Source organism: Pseudophryne corroboree, chromosome 10 (genome assembly GCF_028390025.1).
Source record: "Pseudophryne corroboree isolate aPseCor3 chromosome 10, aPseCor3.hap2, whole genome shotgun sequence".
Classification (NCBI taxonomy): domain Eukaryota; kingdom Metazoa; phylum Chordata; class Amphibia; order Anura; family Myobatrachidae; genus Pseudophryne; species Pseudophryne corroboree.
The window spans coordinates 194,063,732-194,079,825 of NC_086453.1; the positions used below are offsets into that span (position 1 = coordinate 194,063,732).

The window sequence follows — 16,094 nt, forward strand, 5'->3', positions numbered from 1 at the left end:
CTTCGTACTTCTCCATATGCAGTCATATATAAAAGAAAGAATTGGGTCAGGAGTTTGTAGTGGCACAGTTTTAATGTGAACCACAAAACACAGTGAATATAAAATCTATACAATAAGTATATAGCAAAAACAGGTGTACTGCATACCTGTATTTAATGATATTACTATCAATGACAAGGTGGAGAACTTATATGGAAGTGGCACAGTTGCCATAGTCGAATTTAGTAAAATATGCATACGCTTTAAATAGAGTCACTTTGGTGTGAAAATATAGTTATACGAAAGAGAAGAAGAAATAGTAGTGAATTAGAATTTAGAACACAGTGATTTAAAAATAGTAATGATATAAAGTCCTTTGTGGGAGTGGGAGAACCCCAACGGAACTTAATTAGAGAGATGAAGAGACGGTCTTATAGCAAAGGATTAAGTAGTATTGGAGCAGGTGGCGAAATGTATATATCTATAATTAGTGGAGCATTCCTGCAAAATTTCTCCCGGCCTCTCCAAAGTTACAACACCCGGTCTTCTAAGGAGGTCTCCCATCCTTATACTAGCCGGGCCCAGCCTTGCTTAGCTTCCAAGATCAGACGGTATTGGGCGTCCCCTGGGTGGTATGGTTGTAATGATAGTGTGGGAGCAATATGCCTGCGCTCCAAATTATCCGTATATACAGAAAAAATCAGGCCTATTTGCTAAGGTCTGAAAAGCATAAACAAGTTGCCAAAACCGTATTGGAAACAAGATACTGAAAACAGATGTTTCCAGGTGAGAATCAACCTATCAAGAATGAAATGCATATTAAAGTAGTGGGAAAGAAAGGCAATAGGGGATATTAGAAGTGGGGCATTTGATGTCAGTTGCTTTAAAACCTCTGTTCTGTCCTTTTGAAAAGTTACAGCACCTGATCTCCCCTGGGGGTCTCCCAGCCAGGTACTGGTCAGGCCCAGACACTGCTTTGCTTCCAAGATCGGCCGGAGTTGGGCATGTCCAGTGTGGTATGGCTGTAAAATTATTCAGGAGACCTTGTGGCACGTCCGAGGTGAGAGGTATTGGGGAGGGGGGGGGGGAAGAAGGGGGAGGGGGCTAGTACCAAAAAGAGCTTACATCACAAGAAGGGTGCAATTTCATATCCTTCATTGAAGCCATCTGGGTGCAGGGTGTTCAATTCGTAGATCCAGAACATCTCTCTTCTAGACAGTAGGTTTGAGAGATCACCTCCTCTTTCTCCCAGGGATACCATTTCAATGCCTTTGTAGGTTAGTGCCTCTGGGTCGGAATTGTGGTATTGGTGAAAGTGTCTTGATACAGCGTGCGTTAGGACTTTATTCCTAACGTTTCTGATGTGTTCTTGGATGCAAAGTTTCAGTGCCCTCTTAGTTTTTCCAATGTACTTCATTTTGCAAGGGCATTCCAGAAGGTAGATCACTGATGTTGTATTGCAGTTAATAAATTGTTTAATCCGATACTCTTTGTTGGTGTTGGTATTGAGAAAAGTTTTCCTGTTTTGGTGAAGATATCTACAAATGTTGCATCTGCCGCATTTAAAGCTGCCCACACACTTCGGCATGGTGTTTCTTGCTTCAGGGTTTCTTAGCATGCTGGGTGCCACAAGGTCCTTCAGGCTTTGAGATTTCCTAAAGACCAATCTAGGCTCTTTTGTGAGGTGGTCCTTCAGAATAGGATCCATCTGTAAGATGTGCCAATGTTTCTTGAGTGTTTGTTTGATAAGATTCTCGTGTCTACTGTATGTGGTGATGAACTTCACTGTATTTTCTTTGTTCTCCTTGGACTTATATTTGAGGAGGTCTCTCCTATCCAGGTTCTTTGTTCTGGCTGTAGCTCCTTCCAGAAGTCGAGTGGGATACCCGTTCTCCCTAAACCTTTCCCGGTACACCTCGAGTTGTTTATCCCTGTCTTCACTGGCTCCACAGTTTCGTGCTATTCTGTTGAATTGAGAGAACGGGATGTTGTCCTTCCACTGTTGTTGGTGGTTGCTTTTGTAATGCACATAGCTGTTCAGATCAACCTTCTTGATAAAATTGCTTGTAATGATGTCTCTACCTGAGTGTGTTAAGACAAGGTCCAGGAATTTGATTCTTTCAGTGTCATCCATGGACGTGAAGCTGAGATTCATATCATTCTCCGAAATGTGAGTTAAAAATCTTTTAAAACTCGGCTGGTCTCCTTCCCATACGATTAAAATGTCATCAATATACCGTTTATAAAAAATAATGTTGTGCTGATATGGGTTGTTTGTAAAAACGTATTTGTTCTCCCACTGTCCCATAAAAAGATTGGCAAAGCTGGGTGCAAAGATAGTGCCCATAGCTGTGCCGCAGATCTGGAGATAAAATCCATCTAGAAACTTAAAATAATTGTGTTTCAGTATAAAATGCATGAGTTCGCATATAAAAATCCTGTGTTCCTCCGTGATGAGATGGTCTCTGCTGAGAAATTCATTACACGCCTCGATCCCCTTTTCGTGTTCTATACAGGTGTATAGAGATTGCACGTCTATCGTGACCCATCTGTATGTGTCCTTCCACTGGAATGTGTCCATCATATTCAGGACCGATGTAGTGTCTTTTAGGTAGGCCGGTAATTCCATCACATATTTCCTTAGGAATATGTCCACATATTCCGAGAGGTGTGAGGTCAGGTAATCAATCCCTGCCACAATAGGTCTACCTGGGGGGTTGTCAAGGGATTTATGTATCTTAGGGAGAAAATAAAAGATGGGGGTGGTGGGGTTGAAATTAAGCAGGTACTGGTACTCCTCTTTTGTAATAATTTCACGCCTGAAGCCCTTAAGAAGCATTGTTCTCAGTTCTTCCACAAAAGACTCCTTAGGGTCATTGGCCAGTGGGGTGTATGAGGATCTGTCTCCTAGTAATCTGTTTGCTTCTATGGTATAGGCTTCCCTATCCATAATTACCAACCCCCCCCCCCTTTGTCAGCCGCTTTTATAACGATATTCTTGTTCTCCTGTAATCGTTTGATGGCTTCTGTTTCCCTATTTGTAAGATTTCTTTCCTTGATTGGTGTAATGTTGGCATCACAGAGGTCTTTTTTGACCAATTCGTAGAAGAGTCCCACATTATGTCCCTTGGATTCTAGGGGGTAAAATTTGGAAGTTGGTTTTAAGCCTGATTTTGATTGTTCATAATTTTGTATGACTGCATCCTCCTTTTTGAGAAAGTGGCGTTTGAGAGTAATCTTGCGTATGAATTTATTCAAGTCTATAAAGATATCAAACTTATTCATGCCCTTAGTCGGTGCAAATGAGAGACCCTTGTTCAGCAATGTAGTTTCGTGATTGGTCAGCGTGTGGCCTGAGAGGTTGAAAATGCCTTTTGATGTTGAAGATTCTAGTTTAGGTTCCGTCTTTTGAAGAGGCTTTTCCCTCCTGCCCCCGCGACATCCTCTTCTTCTTCTAATCTTCTTTTCCTTGGTGATGCATTTGTGACTTTCCATCTTACGGCTGCCCTTGTCGTATTTTGATGGTACTGGTTGGTACCGGGTGATAAAAAAGTTTCCTCCGTGTTGGAGTCCATTCTCTGTAACGCTGAGAACCTATTGGTGGTTTTGATCTGGTTTACCTGGGTTCTAGGACCTCTAGGTTTTTTTGGGACGGACTGCCAGTAATCCCTTTTTCCTTTTGGATCCTGTTGTCCTCCTCTACTGAAACGACTCCAGTTCTTGATCGTATTATTTTCATAGTCATGCCTGTCCCTGGCAAATTTCCTTTCCTTATTCTTGATCACCTCCTCCTCTATGTGTTCAAGTTTTTTGTTAAGGACTTTCTCATTAATCCTAAAGTCTTCTTTGTCCTTATGGACCTCCATTTTTCCCTCAGCCTCTTTGATCTTTACTTCCAAATCTGAGATAATGCGTTTCTTTTCCGTAATCAAGAGTCTCATGAGGTTTATGGAGCAGTTGTGTAACGTGTTGTCCCATTCCTTCATGAAGTCCTGGTTGTCCAGTCCAAAGGTGGGCTGTTTAGAGATCCTAAGCCCCCTAGGAACTCGGTTGACACTGACATAATGTTCTAGGCCTCTTATATCCCACCATGCCTTAACTTCCTTTGTCAATAATCTTTCTATGTCCCAAAACATGTCATCAAGATCGTTAGTGGGATGTTTTGTCTCGAGGTTAGCGGTTTCATTGAAGATTTTCTGGCACATATTACTCCTCTTGTTAGTGCGTTCATTGGTTCCAAACATACTGTGTGTGATACCGACTTTCTCCAGGCAGCTGAAAACAGTAATACCAAAAAGGGATGTGTACCAGGGAAGCTATCAGCGCCACAGATGCAGTATTCAAAATATCAACACTAGTAATGGAACTCCCACAGTGATATTATTAAAAGATATATATATATATATATTAAAAGATATCTGCCTCTTAGACACTCCCCTCTAAAATTGGGGCGTCAGCCTGTTACCTCAAATAGAATTAGGCACTGGTATAGGTGCCTGTGGTGAACACTTGTGAACAAAGGATGAGGTAGAAAAGGCGACCATTGGTGTCAATCAGACGCAGAGGATGGGCAGTTGCAATAAAAATTAAAAATTTATTTAAACTGTGGTGTACTAAAACAAAGATAGAGTAAAAAAGTGGAATTTTATACAGAAAAAATAATATAATAAGCACAGGGGGGTAAATAAAAATGCTTAAAAACTTTACAATTGACATAAAAATTGGTAATGGGACATTAAAATACACAGGATTAAGAGAGTCAAAAAAGGAGATATAAAATGCAAAAAGTTGAAAAAAGGGAGTATAATAGCTTAACTTAATAGTTGAGGTATAGATCAAAGCAGCACCCAACGCGTTTCGTCCTGTCTGGACTTCATCAAGGGGTAGTTTGGGACTGGAGACAGATCATCTATATATACTAATCCTATAGAGGAAGTGGTGCTTACATCACTTCCTGTGGTTAATTGATTATAGTGATAAAAAGCAGCAAAAGGGAGTCAAACTGTCACAGAGAAATGTGCTTATTTAAAAATGTATGTCAGGTGTTGAGGATATGGTATTGGTGTACAGTATAACACGTTAAAAAACTTAAAGTAGCACGGAGCCGCGGACTTCCTGTCCGGGTCCCGTGTGACCTCATATCCGCCCCACATCCGGCGTCCTGTTACGCAAACTGCGCATGCGCCGGCTCCGTATGTCGGGAGATTTCCGCGCCTCTGCTGGGGGATCCTTGATGCGGCGGACGAGTTCCTGTGTGCATAGGGGAACAACGTCCTCCGGAGGCCATGTCCTTATCATAGCTGTTCCTCAATGTCCTATTAGTTGCGGCGGCCATGTTTTTGGAGTCCGATACACATATAGAGATTCTCAAAGTCCAATTTCTCGTCTGGAATAATGTCCTCAGGCCAGCACTTCGTACTTCTCCATATGCAGTCATATATAAAAGAAAGAATTGGGTCAGGAGTTTGTAGTGGCACAGTTTTAATGTGAACCACAAAACACAGTGAATATAAAATCTATACAATAAGTATATAGCAAAAACAGGTGTACTGCATACCTGTATTTAATGATATTACTATCAATGACAAGGTGGAGAACTTATATGGAAGTGGCACAGTTGCCATAGTCGAATTTAGTAAAATATGCATACGCTTTAAATAGAGTCACTTTGGTGTGAAAATATAGTTATACGAAAGAGAAGAAGAAATAGTAGTGAATTAGAATTTAGAACACAGTGATTTAAAAATAGTAATGATATAAAGTCCTTTGTGGGAGTGGGAGAACCCCAACGGAACTTAATTAGAGAGATGAAGAGACGGTCTTATAGCAAAGGATTAAGTAGTATTGGAGCAGGTGGCGAAATGTATATATCTATAATTAGTGGAGCATTCCTGCAAAATTTCTCCCGGCCTCTCCAAAGTTACAACACCCGGTCTTCTAAGGAGGTCTCCCATCCTTATACTAGCCGGGCCCAGCCTTGCTTAGCTTCCAAGATCAGACGGTATTGGGCGTCCCCAGGGTGGTATGGTTGTAATGATAGTGTGGGAGCAATATGCCTGCGCTCCAAATTATCCGTATATACAGAAAAAATCAGGCCTATTTGCTAAGGTCTGAAAAGCATAAACAAGTTGCCAAAACCGTATTGGAAACAAGATACTGAAAACAGATGTTTCCAGGTGAGAATCAACCTATCAAGAATGAAATGCATATTAAAGTAGTGGGAAAGAAAGGCAATAGGGGATATTAGAAGTGGGGCATTTGATGTCAGTTGCTTTAAAACCTCTGTTCTGTCCTTTTGAAAAGTTACAGCACCTGATCTCCCCTGGGGGTCTCCCAGCCAGGTACTGGTCAGGCCCAGACACTGCTTCGCTTCCAAGATCGGCCGGAGTTGGGCATGTCCAGTGTGGTATGGCTGTAAAATTATTCAGGAGACCTTGTGGCACGTCCGAGGTGAGAGGTATTGGGGAGGGGGGGGGGGGGGGGGGGAAGAAGGGGGAGGGGGCTAGTACCAAAAAGAGCTTACATCACAAGAAGGGTGCAATTTCATATCCTTCATTGAAGCCATCTGGGTGCAGGGTGTTCAATTCGTAGATCCAGAACATCTCTCTTCTAGACAGTAGGTTTGAGAGATCACCTCCTCGTTCTCCCAGGGATACCATTTCAATGCCTTTGTAGGTTAGTGCCTCTGGGTCGGAATTGTGGTATTGGTGAAAGTGTCTTGATACAGCGTGCGTTAGGACTTTATTCCTAACGTTTCTGATGTGTTCTTGGATGCGAAGTTTCAGTGCCCTCTTAGTTTTTCCAATGTACTTCATTTTGCAAGGGCATTCCAGAAGGTAGATCACTGATGTTGTATTGCAGTTAATAAATTGTTTAATCCGATACTCTTTGTTGGTGTTGGTATTGAGAAAAGTTTTCCTGTTTTGGTGAAGATATCTACAAATGTTGCATCTGCCGCATTTAAAGCTGCCCACACACTTCGGCATGGTGTTTCTTGCTTCAGGGTTTCTTAGCATGCTGGGTGCCACAAGGTCCTTCAGGCTTTGAGATTTCCTAAAGACCAATCTAGGCTCTTTTGTGAGGTGGTCCTTCAGAATAGGATCCATCTGTAAGATGTGCCAATGTTTCTTGAGTGTTTGTTTGATAAGATTCTCGTGTCTACTGTATGTGGTGATGAACTTCACTGTATTTTCTTTGTTCTCCTTGGACTTATATTTGAGGAGGTCTCTCCTATCCAGGTTCTTTGTTCTGGCTGTAGCTCCTTCCAGAAGTCGAGTGGGATACCCGTTCTCCCTAAACCTTTCCCGGTACACCTCGAGTTGTTTATCCCTGTCTTCACTGGCTCCACAGTTTCGTGCTATTCTGTTGAATTGAGAGAACGGGATGTTGTCCTTCCACTGTTGTTGGTGGTTGCTTTTGTAATGCACATAGCTGTTCAGATCAACCTTCTTGATAAAATTGCTTGTAATTATGGATAGGGAAGCCTATACCATAGAAGCAAACAGATTACTAGGAGACAGATCCTCATACACCCCACTGGCCAATGACCCTAAGGAGTCTTTTGTGGAAGAACTGAGAACAATGCTTCTTAAGGGCTTCAGGCGTGAAATTATTACAAAAGAGGAGTACCAGTACCTGCTTAATTACAACCCCACCACCCCCATCTTTTATTTTCTCCCTAAAATACATAAATCCCTTGACAACCCCCCAGGGAGATCTATTGTGGCAGGGATTGATTCCCTGACCTCACACCTCTCGGAATATGTGGACATATTCCTAAGGAAATATGTGATGGAATTACCGGCCTACCTAAAAGACACTACATCGGTCCTGAATATGATGGACACATTCCAGTGGAAGGACACATACAGATGGGTCACGATAGACGTGCAATCTCTATACACCTGTATAGAACACGAAAAGGGGATCGAGGCGTGTAATGAATTTCTCAGCAGAGACCATCTCATCACGGAGGAACACAGGATTTTTATATGCGAACTCATGCATTTTATACTGAAACACAATTATTTTAAGTTTCTAGATGGATTTTATCTCCAGATCTGCGGCACAGCTATGGGCACTATCTTTGCACCCAGCTTTGCCAATCTTTTTATGGGACAGTGGGAGAACAAATACGTTTTTACAAACAACCCATATCAGCACAACATCATTTTTTATAAACGGTATATTGATGACATTTTAATCGTATGGGAAGGAGACCAGCCGAGTTTTAAAAGATTTTTAACTCACATGTCGGAGAATGATATGAATCTCAGCTTCACGGCCATGGATGACACTGAAAGAATCGAATTCCTGGACCTTGTCTTAACACACTCAGGTAGAGACATCATTACAAGCAATTTTATCAAGAAGGTTGATCTGAACAGCTATGTGCATTACAAAAGCAACCACCAACAACAGTGGAAGGACAACATCCCGTTCTCTCAATTCAACAGAATAGCACGAAACTGTGGAGCCAGTGAAGACAGGGATAAACAACTCGAGGTGTACCGGGAAAGGTTTAGGGAGAAGGGGTATCCCACTCGACTTCTGGAAGGAGCTACAGCCAGAACAAAGAACCTGGATAGGAGAGACCTCCTCAAATATAAGTCCAAGGAGAACAAAGAAAATACAGTGAAGTTCATCACCACATACAGTAGACACGAGAATCTTATCAAACAAACACTCAAGAAACATTGGCACATCTTACAGATGGATCCTATTCTGAAGGACCACCTCACAAAAGAGCCTAGATTGGTCTTTAGGAAATCTCAAAGCCTGAAGGACCTTGTGGCACCCAGCATGCTAAGAAACCCTGAAGCAAGAAACACCATGCCGAAGTGTGTGGGCAGCTTTAAATGCGGCAGATGCAACATTTGTAGATATCTTCACCAAAACAGGAAAACTTTTCTCAATACCAACACCAACAAAGAATATCGGATTAAACAATTTATTAACTGCAATACAACATCAGTGATCTACCTTCTGGAATGCCCTTGCAAAATGAAGTACATTGGAAAAACTAAGAGGGCACTGAAACTTCGCATCCAAGAACACATCAGAAACGTTAGGAATAAAGTCCTAACGCACGCTGTATCAAGACACTTTCACCAATACCACAATTCCGACCCAGAGGCACTAACCTACAAAGGCATTGAAATGGTATCCCTGGGAGAAAGAGGAGGTGATCTCTCAAACCTACTGTCTAGAAGAGAGATGTTCTGGATCTACGAATTGAACACCCTGCACCCAGATGGCTTCAATGAAGGATATGAAATTGCACCCTTCTTGTGATGTAAGCTCTTTTTGGTACTAGCCCCCTCCCCCTTCTTTCCCCCCCCCCCCTCCCCAATACCTCTCACCTCGGACGTGCCACAAGGTCTCCTGAATAATTTTACAGCCATACCACACTGGACATGCCCAACTCCGGCCGATCTTGGAAGCGAAGCAGTGTCTGGGCCTGACCAGTACCTGGCTGGGAGACCCCCAGGGGAGATCAGGTGCTGTAACTTTTCAAAAGGACAGAACAGAGGTTTTAAAGCAACTGACATCAAATGCCCCACTTCTAATATCCCCTATTGCCTTTCTTTCCCACTACTTTAATATGCATTTCATTCTTGATAGGTTGATTCTCACCTGGAAACATCTGTTTTCAGTATCTTGTTTCCAATACGGTTTTGGCAACTTGTTTATGCTTTTCAGACCTTAGCAAATAGGCCTGATTTTTTCTGTATATACGGATAATTTGGAGCGCAGGCATATTGCTCCCACACTATCATTACAACCATACCACCCTGGGGACGCCCAATACCGTCTGATCTTGGAAGCTAAGCAAGGCTGGGCCCGCCTAGTATAAGGATGGGAGACCTCCTTAGAAGACCGGGTGTTGTAACTTTGGAGAGGCCGGGAGAAATTTTGCAGGAATGCTCCACTAATTATAGATATATACATTTCGCCACCTGCTCCAATACTACTTAATCCTTTGCTATAAGACCGTCTCTTCATCTCTCTAATTAAGTTCCGTTGGGGTTCTCCCACTCCCACAAAGGACTTTATATCATTACTATTTTTAAATCACTGTGTTCTAAATTCTAATTCTCTCACTACTATTTCTTCTTCTCTTTCGTATAACTATATTTTCACACCAAAGTGACTCTATTTAAAGCGTATGCATATTTTACTAAATTCGACTATGGCAACTGTGCCACTTCCATATAAGTTCTCCACCTTGTCATTGATAGTAATATCATTAAATACAGGTATGCAGTACACCTGTTTTTGCTATATACTTATTGTATAGATTTTATATTCACTGTGTTTTGTGGTTCACATTAAAACTGTGCCACTACAAACTCCTGACCCAATTCTTTCTTTTATATATGACTGCATATGGAGAAGTACGAAGTGCTGGCCTGAGGACATTATTCCAGACGAGAAATTGGACTTTGAGAATCTCTATATGTGTATCGGTCTATCGGACTCCAAAAACATGGCCGCCGCAACTAATAGGACATTGAGGAACAGCTATGATAAGGACATGGCCTCCGGAGGACGTTGTTCCCCTACGCACACAGGAACTCGTCTGCCGCATCAAGGATCCCCCAGCAGAGGCGCGGAAATCTCCCGACATACGGAGCCGGCGCATGCGCAGTTTGCGTAACAGGACGCCGGATGTGGGGCGGATATGAGGTCACACGGGACCCGGACAGGAAGTCCGCGGCTCCGTGCTACTTTAAGTTTTTTAACGTGTTATAATGTACACCAATACCATATCCTCAACACCTGACATACATTTTTAAATAAGCACATTTCTCTGTGACAGTTTGACTCCCTTTTGCTGCTTTTTATCACTATAATCAATTAACCACAGGAAGTGATGTAAGCACCACTTCCTCTATAGGATTAGTATATATAGATGATCTGTCTCCAGTCCCAAACTACCCCTTGATGAAGTCCAGACAGGACGAAACGCGTTGGGTGCTGCTTTGATCTATACCTCAACTATTAAGTTAAGCTATTATACTCCCTTTTTTCAACTTTTTGCATTTTATATCTCCTTTTTTGACTCTCTTAATCCTGTGTATTTTAATGTCCCATTACCAATTTTTATGTCAATTGTAAAGTTTTTAAGCATTTTTATTTACCCCCCCTGCGCTTATTATATTATTTTTTCTGTATAAAATTCCACTTTTTTACTCTATCTTTGTTTTAGTACACCACAGTTTAAATAAAATTTTTAATTTTTATTGCAACTGCCCATCCTCTGCGTCTGATTGACACCAATGGTCGCCTTTTCTACCTCATCCTTTGTTCACAAGTGTTCACCACAGGCACCTATACCAGTGCCTAATTCTATTTGAGGTAACAGGCTGACGCCCCAATTTTAGAGGGAGTGTCTAAGAGGCAGATATCTTTTAATATATATATATATATATCTTTTAATAATATCACTGTGGGAGTTCCATTACTAGTGTTGATATTTTGAATACTGCATCTGTGGCGCTGATAGCTTCCCTGGTACACATCCCTTTTTGGTATTACTGTTTTCAGCTGCCTGGAGAAAGTCGGTATCACACACAGTATGTTTGGAACCAATGAACGCACTAAAAAGAGGAGTAATATGTGCCAGAAAATCTTCAATGAAACCGCTAACCTCGAGACAAAACATCCCACTAACGATCTTGATGACATGTTTTGGGGCATAGAAAGATTATTGACAAAGGAAGTTAAGGCATGGTGGGATATAAGAGGCCTAGAACATTATGTCAGTGTCAACCGAGTTCCTAGGGGGCTTAGGATCTCTAAACAGCCCACCTTTGGACTGGACAACCAGGACTTCATGAAGGAATGGGACAACACGTTACACAACTGCTCCATAAACCTCATGAGACTCTTGATTACGGAAAAGAAACGCATTATCTCAGATTTGGAAGTAAAGATCAAAGAGGCTGAGGGAAAAATGGAGGTCCATAAGGACAAAGACGACTTTAGGATTAATGAGAAAGTCCTTAACAAAAAACTTGAACACATAGAGGAGGAGGTGATCAAGAATAAGGAAAGGAAATTTGCCAGGGACAGGCATGACTATGAAAATAATACGATCAAGAACTGGAGTCGTTTCAGTAGAGGAGGACAACAGGATCCAAAAGGAAAAAGGGATTACTGGCAGTCCGTCCCAAAAAAACCTAGAGGTCCTAGAACCCAGGTAAACCAGATCAAAACCACCAATAGGTTCTCAGCGTTACAGAGAATGGACTCCAACACGGAGGAAACTTTTTTATCACCCGGTACCAACCAGTACCATCAAAATACGACAAGGGCAGCCGTAAGATGTAAAGTCACAAATGCATCACCAAGGAAAAGAAGATTAGAAGAAGAAGAGGATGTCGCGGGGGCAGGAGGGAAAAGCCTCTTCAAAAGACGGAACCTAAACTAGAATCTTCAACATCAAAAGGCATTTTCAACCTCTCAGGCCACACGCTGACCAATCACGAAACTACATTGCTGAACAAGGGTCTCTCATTTGCACCGACTAAGGGCATGAATAAGTTTGATATCTTTATAGACTTGAATAAATTCATACGCAAGATTACTCTCAAACGCCACTTTCTCAAAAAGGAGAATGCAGTCATACAAAATTATGAACAATCAAAATCAGGCTTAAAACCAACTTCCAAATTTTACCCCCTAGAATCCAAGGGACATAATGTGGGACTCTTCTACGAATTGGTCAAAAAAGACCTCTGTGATGCCAACATTACACCAATCAAGGAAAGAAATCTTACAAATAGGGAAACAGAAGCCATCAAACGATTACAGGAGAACAAGAATATCGTTATAAAAGCGGCTGACAAAGGGGGGGGTTGGTAATTATGGATAGGGAAGCCTATACCATAGAAGTAAACAGATTACTAGGAGACAGATCCTCATACACCCCACTGGCCAATGACCCTAAGGAGTCTTTTGTGGAAGAACTGAGAACAATGCTTCTTAAGGGCTTCAGGCGTGAAATTATTACAAAAGAGGAGTACCAGTACCTGCTTAATTCCAACCCCACCACCCCCATCTTTTATTTTCTCCCTAAGATACATAAATCCCTTGACAACCCCCCAGGTAGACCTATTGTGGCAGGGATTGATTCCCTGACCTCACACCTCTCGGAATATGTGGACATATTCCTAAGGAAATATGTGATGGAATTACCGGCCTACCTAAAAGACACTACATCGGTCCTGAATATGATGGACACATTCCAGTGGAAGGACACATACAGATGGGTCACGATAGACGTGCAATCTCTATACACCTGTATAGAACACGAAAAGGGGATCGAGGCGTGTAATGAATTTCTCAGCAGAGACCATCTCATCACGGAGGAACACAGGATTTTTATATGCGAACTCATGCATTTTATACTGAAACACAATTATTTTAAGTTTCTAGATGGATTTTATCTCCAGATCTGCGGCACAGCTATGGGCACTATCTTTGCACCCAGCTTTGCCAATCTTTTTATGGGACAGTGGGAGAACAAATACGTTTTTACAAACAACCCATATCAGCACAACATCATTTTTTATAAACGGTATATTGATGACATTTTTATCGTATGGGAAGGAGACCAGCCGAGTTTTAAAAGATTTTTAACTCACATTTCGGAGAATGATATGAATCTCAGCTTCACGGCCATGGATGACACTGAAAGAATCGAATTCCTGGACCTTGTCTTAACACACTCAGGTAGAGACATCATTACAAGCAATTTTATCAAGAAGGTTGATCTGAACAGCTATGTGCATTACAAAAGCAACCACCAACAACAGTGGAAGGACAACATCCCGTTCTCTCAATTCAACAGAATAGCACGAAACTGTGGAGCCAGTGAAGACAGGGATAAACAACTCGAGGTGTACCGGGAAAGGTTTAGGGAGAAGGGGTATCCCACTCGACTTCTGGAAGGAGCTACAGCCAGAACAAAGAACCTGGATAGGAGAGACCTCCTCAAATATAAGTCCAAGGAGAACAAAGAAAATACAGTGAAGTTCATCACCACATACAGTAGACACGAGAATCTTATCAAACAAACACTCAAGAAACATTGGCACATCTTACAGATGGATCCTATTCTGAAGGACCACCTCACAAAAGAGCCTAGATTGGTCTTTAGGAAATCTCAAAGCCTGAAGGACCTTGTGGCACCCAGCATGCTAAGAAACCCTGAAGCAAGAAACACCATGCCGAAGTGTGTGGGCAGCTTTAAATGCGGCAGATGCAACATTTGTAGATATCTTCACCAAAACAGGAAAACTTTTCTCAATACCAACACCAACAAAGAATATCGGATTAAACAATTTATTAACTGCAATACAACATCAGTGATCTACCTTCTGGAATGCCCTTGCAAAATGAAGTACATTGGAAAAACTAAGAGGGCACTGAAACTTCGCATCCAAGAACACATCAGAAACGTTAGGAATAAAGTCCTAACGCACGCTGTATCAAGACACTTTCACCAATACCACAATTCCGACCCAGAGGCACTAACCTACAAAGGCATTGAAATGGTATCCCTGGGAGAAAGAGGAGGTGATCTCTCAAACCTACTGTCTAGAAGAGAGATGTTCTGGATCTACGAATTGAACACCCTGCACCCAGATGGCTTCAATGAAGGATATGAAATTGCACCCTTCTTGTGATGTAAGCTCTTTTTGGTACTAGCCCCCTCCCCCTTCTTTCCCCCCCCCCCCTCCCCAATACCTCTCACCTCGGTCGTGCCACAAGGTCTCTTGAATAATTTTACAGCCATACCATACTGGACATGCCCAACTCCGGCCGATCTTGGAACCGAAGCAGTGTCTGGGCCTGACCAGTACCTGGCTGGGAGACCCCCAGGGGAGATCAGGTGCTGTAACTTTTCAAAAGGACAGAACAGAGGTTTTAAAGCAACTGACATCAAATGCCCCACTTCTAATATCCCCTATTGCCTTTCTTTCCCACTACTTTAATATGCATTTCATTCTTGATAGGTTGATTCTCACCTGGAAACATCTGTTTTCAGTATCTTGTTTCCAATACGGTTTTGGCAACTTGTTTATGCTTTTCAGACCTTAGCAAATAGGCCTGATTTTTTCTGTATATACGGATAATTTGGAGCGCAGGCATATTGCTCCCACACTATCATTACAACCATACCACCCTGGGGTCGCCCAATACCGTCTGATCTTGGAAGCTAAGCAAGGCTGGGCCCGGCTGGTATAAGGATGGGAGACCTCCTTAGAAGACCGGGTGTTGTAACTTTGGAGAGGCCGGGAGAAATTTTGCAGGAATGCTCCACTAATTATAGATATATACATTTCGCCACCTGCTCCAATACTACTTAATCCTTTGCTATAAGACCGTCTCTTCATCTCTCTAATTAAGTTCCGTTGGGGTTCTCCCACTCCCACAAAGGACTTTATATCATTACTATTTTTAAATCACTGTGTTCTAAATTCTAATTCTCTCACTACTATTTCTTCTTCTCTTTCGTATAACTATATTTTCACACCAAAGTGACTCTATTTAAAGCGTAAGCATATTTTACTAAATTCGACTATGGCAACTGTGCCACTTCCATATAAGTTCTCCACCTTGTCATTGATAGTAATATCATTAAATACAGGTATGCAGTACACCTGTTTTTGCTATATACTTATTGTATAGATTTTATATTCACTGTGTTTTGTGGTTCACATTAAAACTGTGCCACTACAAACTCCTGACCCAATTCTTTCTTTTATATATGACTGCATATGGAGAAGTACGAAGTGCTGGCCTGAGGACATTATTCCAGACGAGAAATTGGACTTTGAGAATCTCTATATGTGTATCGGACTCCAAAAACATGGCCGCCGCAACTAATAGGACATTGAGGAACAGCTATGATAAGGACATGGCCTCCGGAGGACGTTGTTCCCCTACGCACACAGGAACTCGTCTGCCGCATCAAGGATCCCCCAGCAGAGGCGCGGAAATCTCCCGACATACGGAGCCGGCGCATGCGCAGTTTGCGTAACAGGATGCCGGATGTGGGGCGGATATGAGGTCACACGGGACCCGGACAGGAAGTCCGCGGC

At 42.2% G+C, this 16,094-nt stretch overlaps 7 pseudogenes; 3 read left to right on the plus strand and 4 right to left on the minus strand.

Annotated features, from left to right (window-relative positions):
* Positions 1-506: 506 nt before the first annotated feature.
* LOC134968338 (5S ribosomal RNA) lies at positions 507-625 on the minus strand (annotated as a pseudogene).
* A 264-nt stretch (positions 626-889) lies between these two features.
* Positions 890-1,009, minus strand: LOC134967114 (5S ribosomal RNA; annotated as a pseudogene).
* A 4,887-nt stretch (positions 1,010-5,896) lies between these two features.
* Positions 5,897-6,015, minus strand: LOC134968097 (5S ribosomal RNA; annotated as a pseudogene).
* Positions 6,016-6,279: 264 nt separating this feature from the next.
* Positions 6,280-6,399, minus strand: LOC134967095 (5S ribosomal RNA; annotated as a pseudogene).
* A 2,972-nt stretch (positions 6,400-9,371) lies between these two features.
* LOC134967096 (5S ribosomal RNA) lies at positions 9,372-9,491 on the plus strand (annotated as a pseudogene).
* Positions 9,492-9,755: 264 nt separating this feature from the next.
* Positions 9,756-9,874, plus strand: LOC134968343 (5S ribosomal RNA; annotated as a pseudogene).
* A 5,283-nt stretch (positions 9,875-15,157) lies between these two features.
* On the plus strand, positions 15,158-15,276 carry LOC134968374 (5S ribosomal RNA; annotated as a pseudogene).
* Positions 15,277-16,094: the final 818 nt, after the last annotated feature.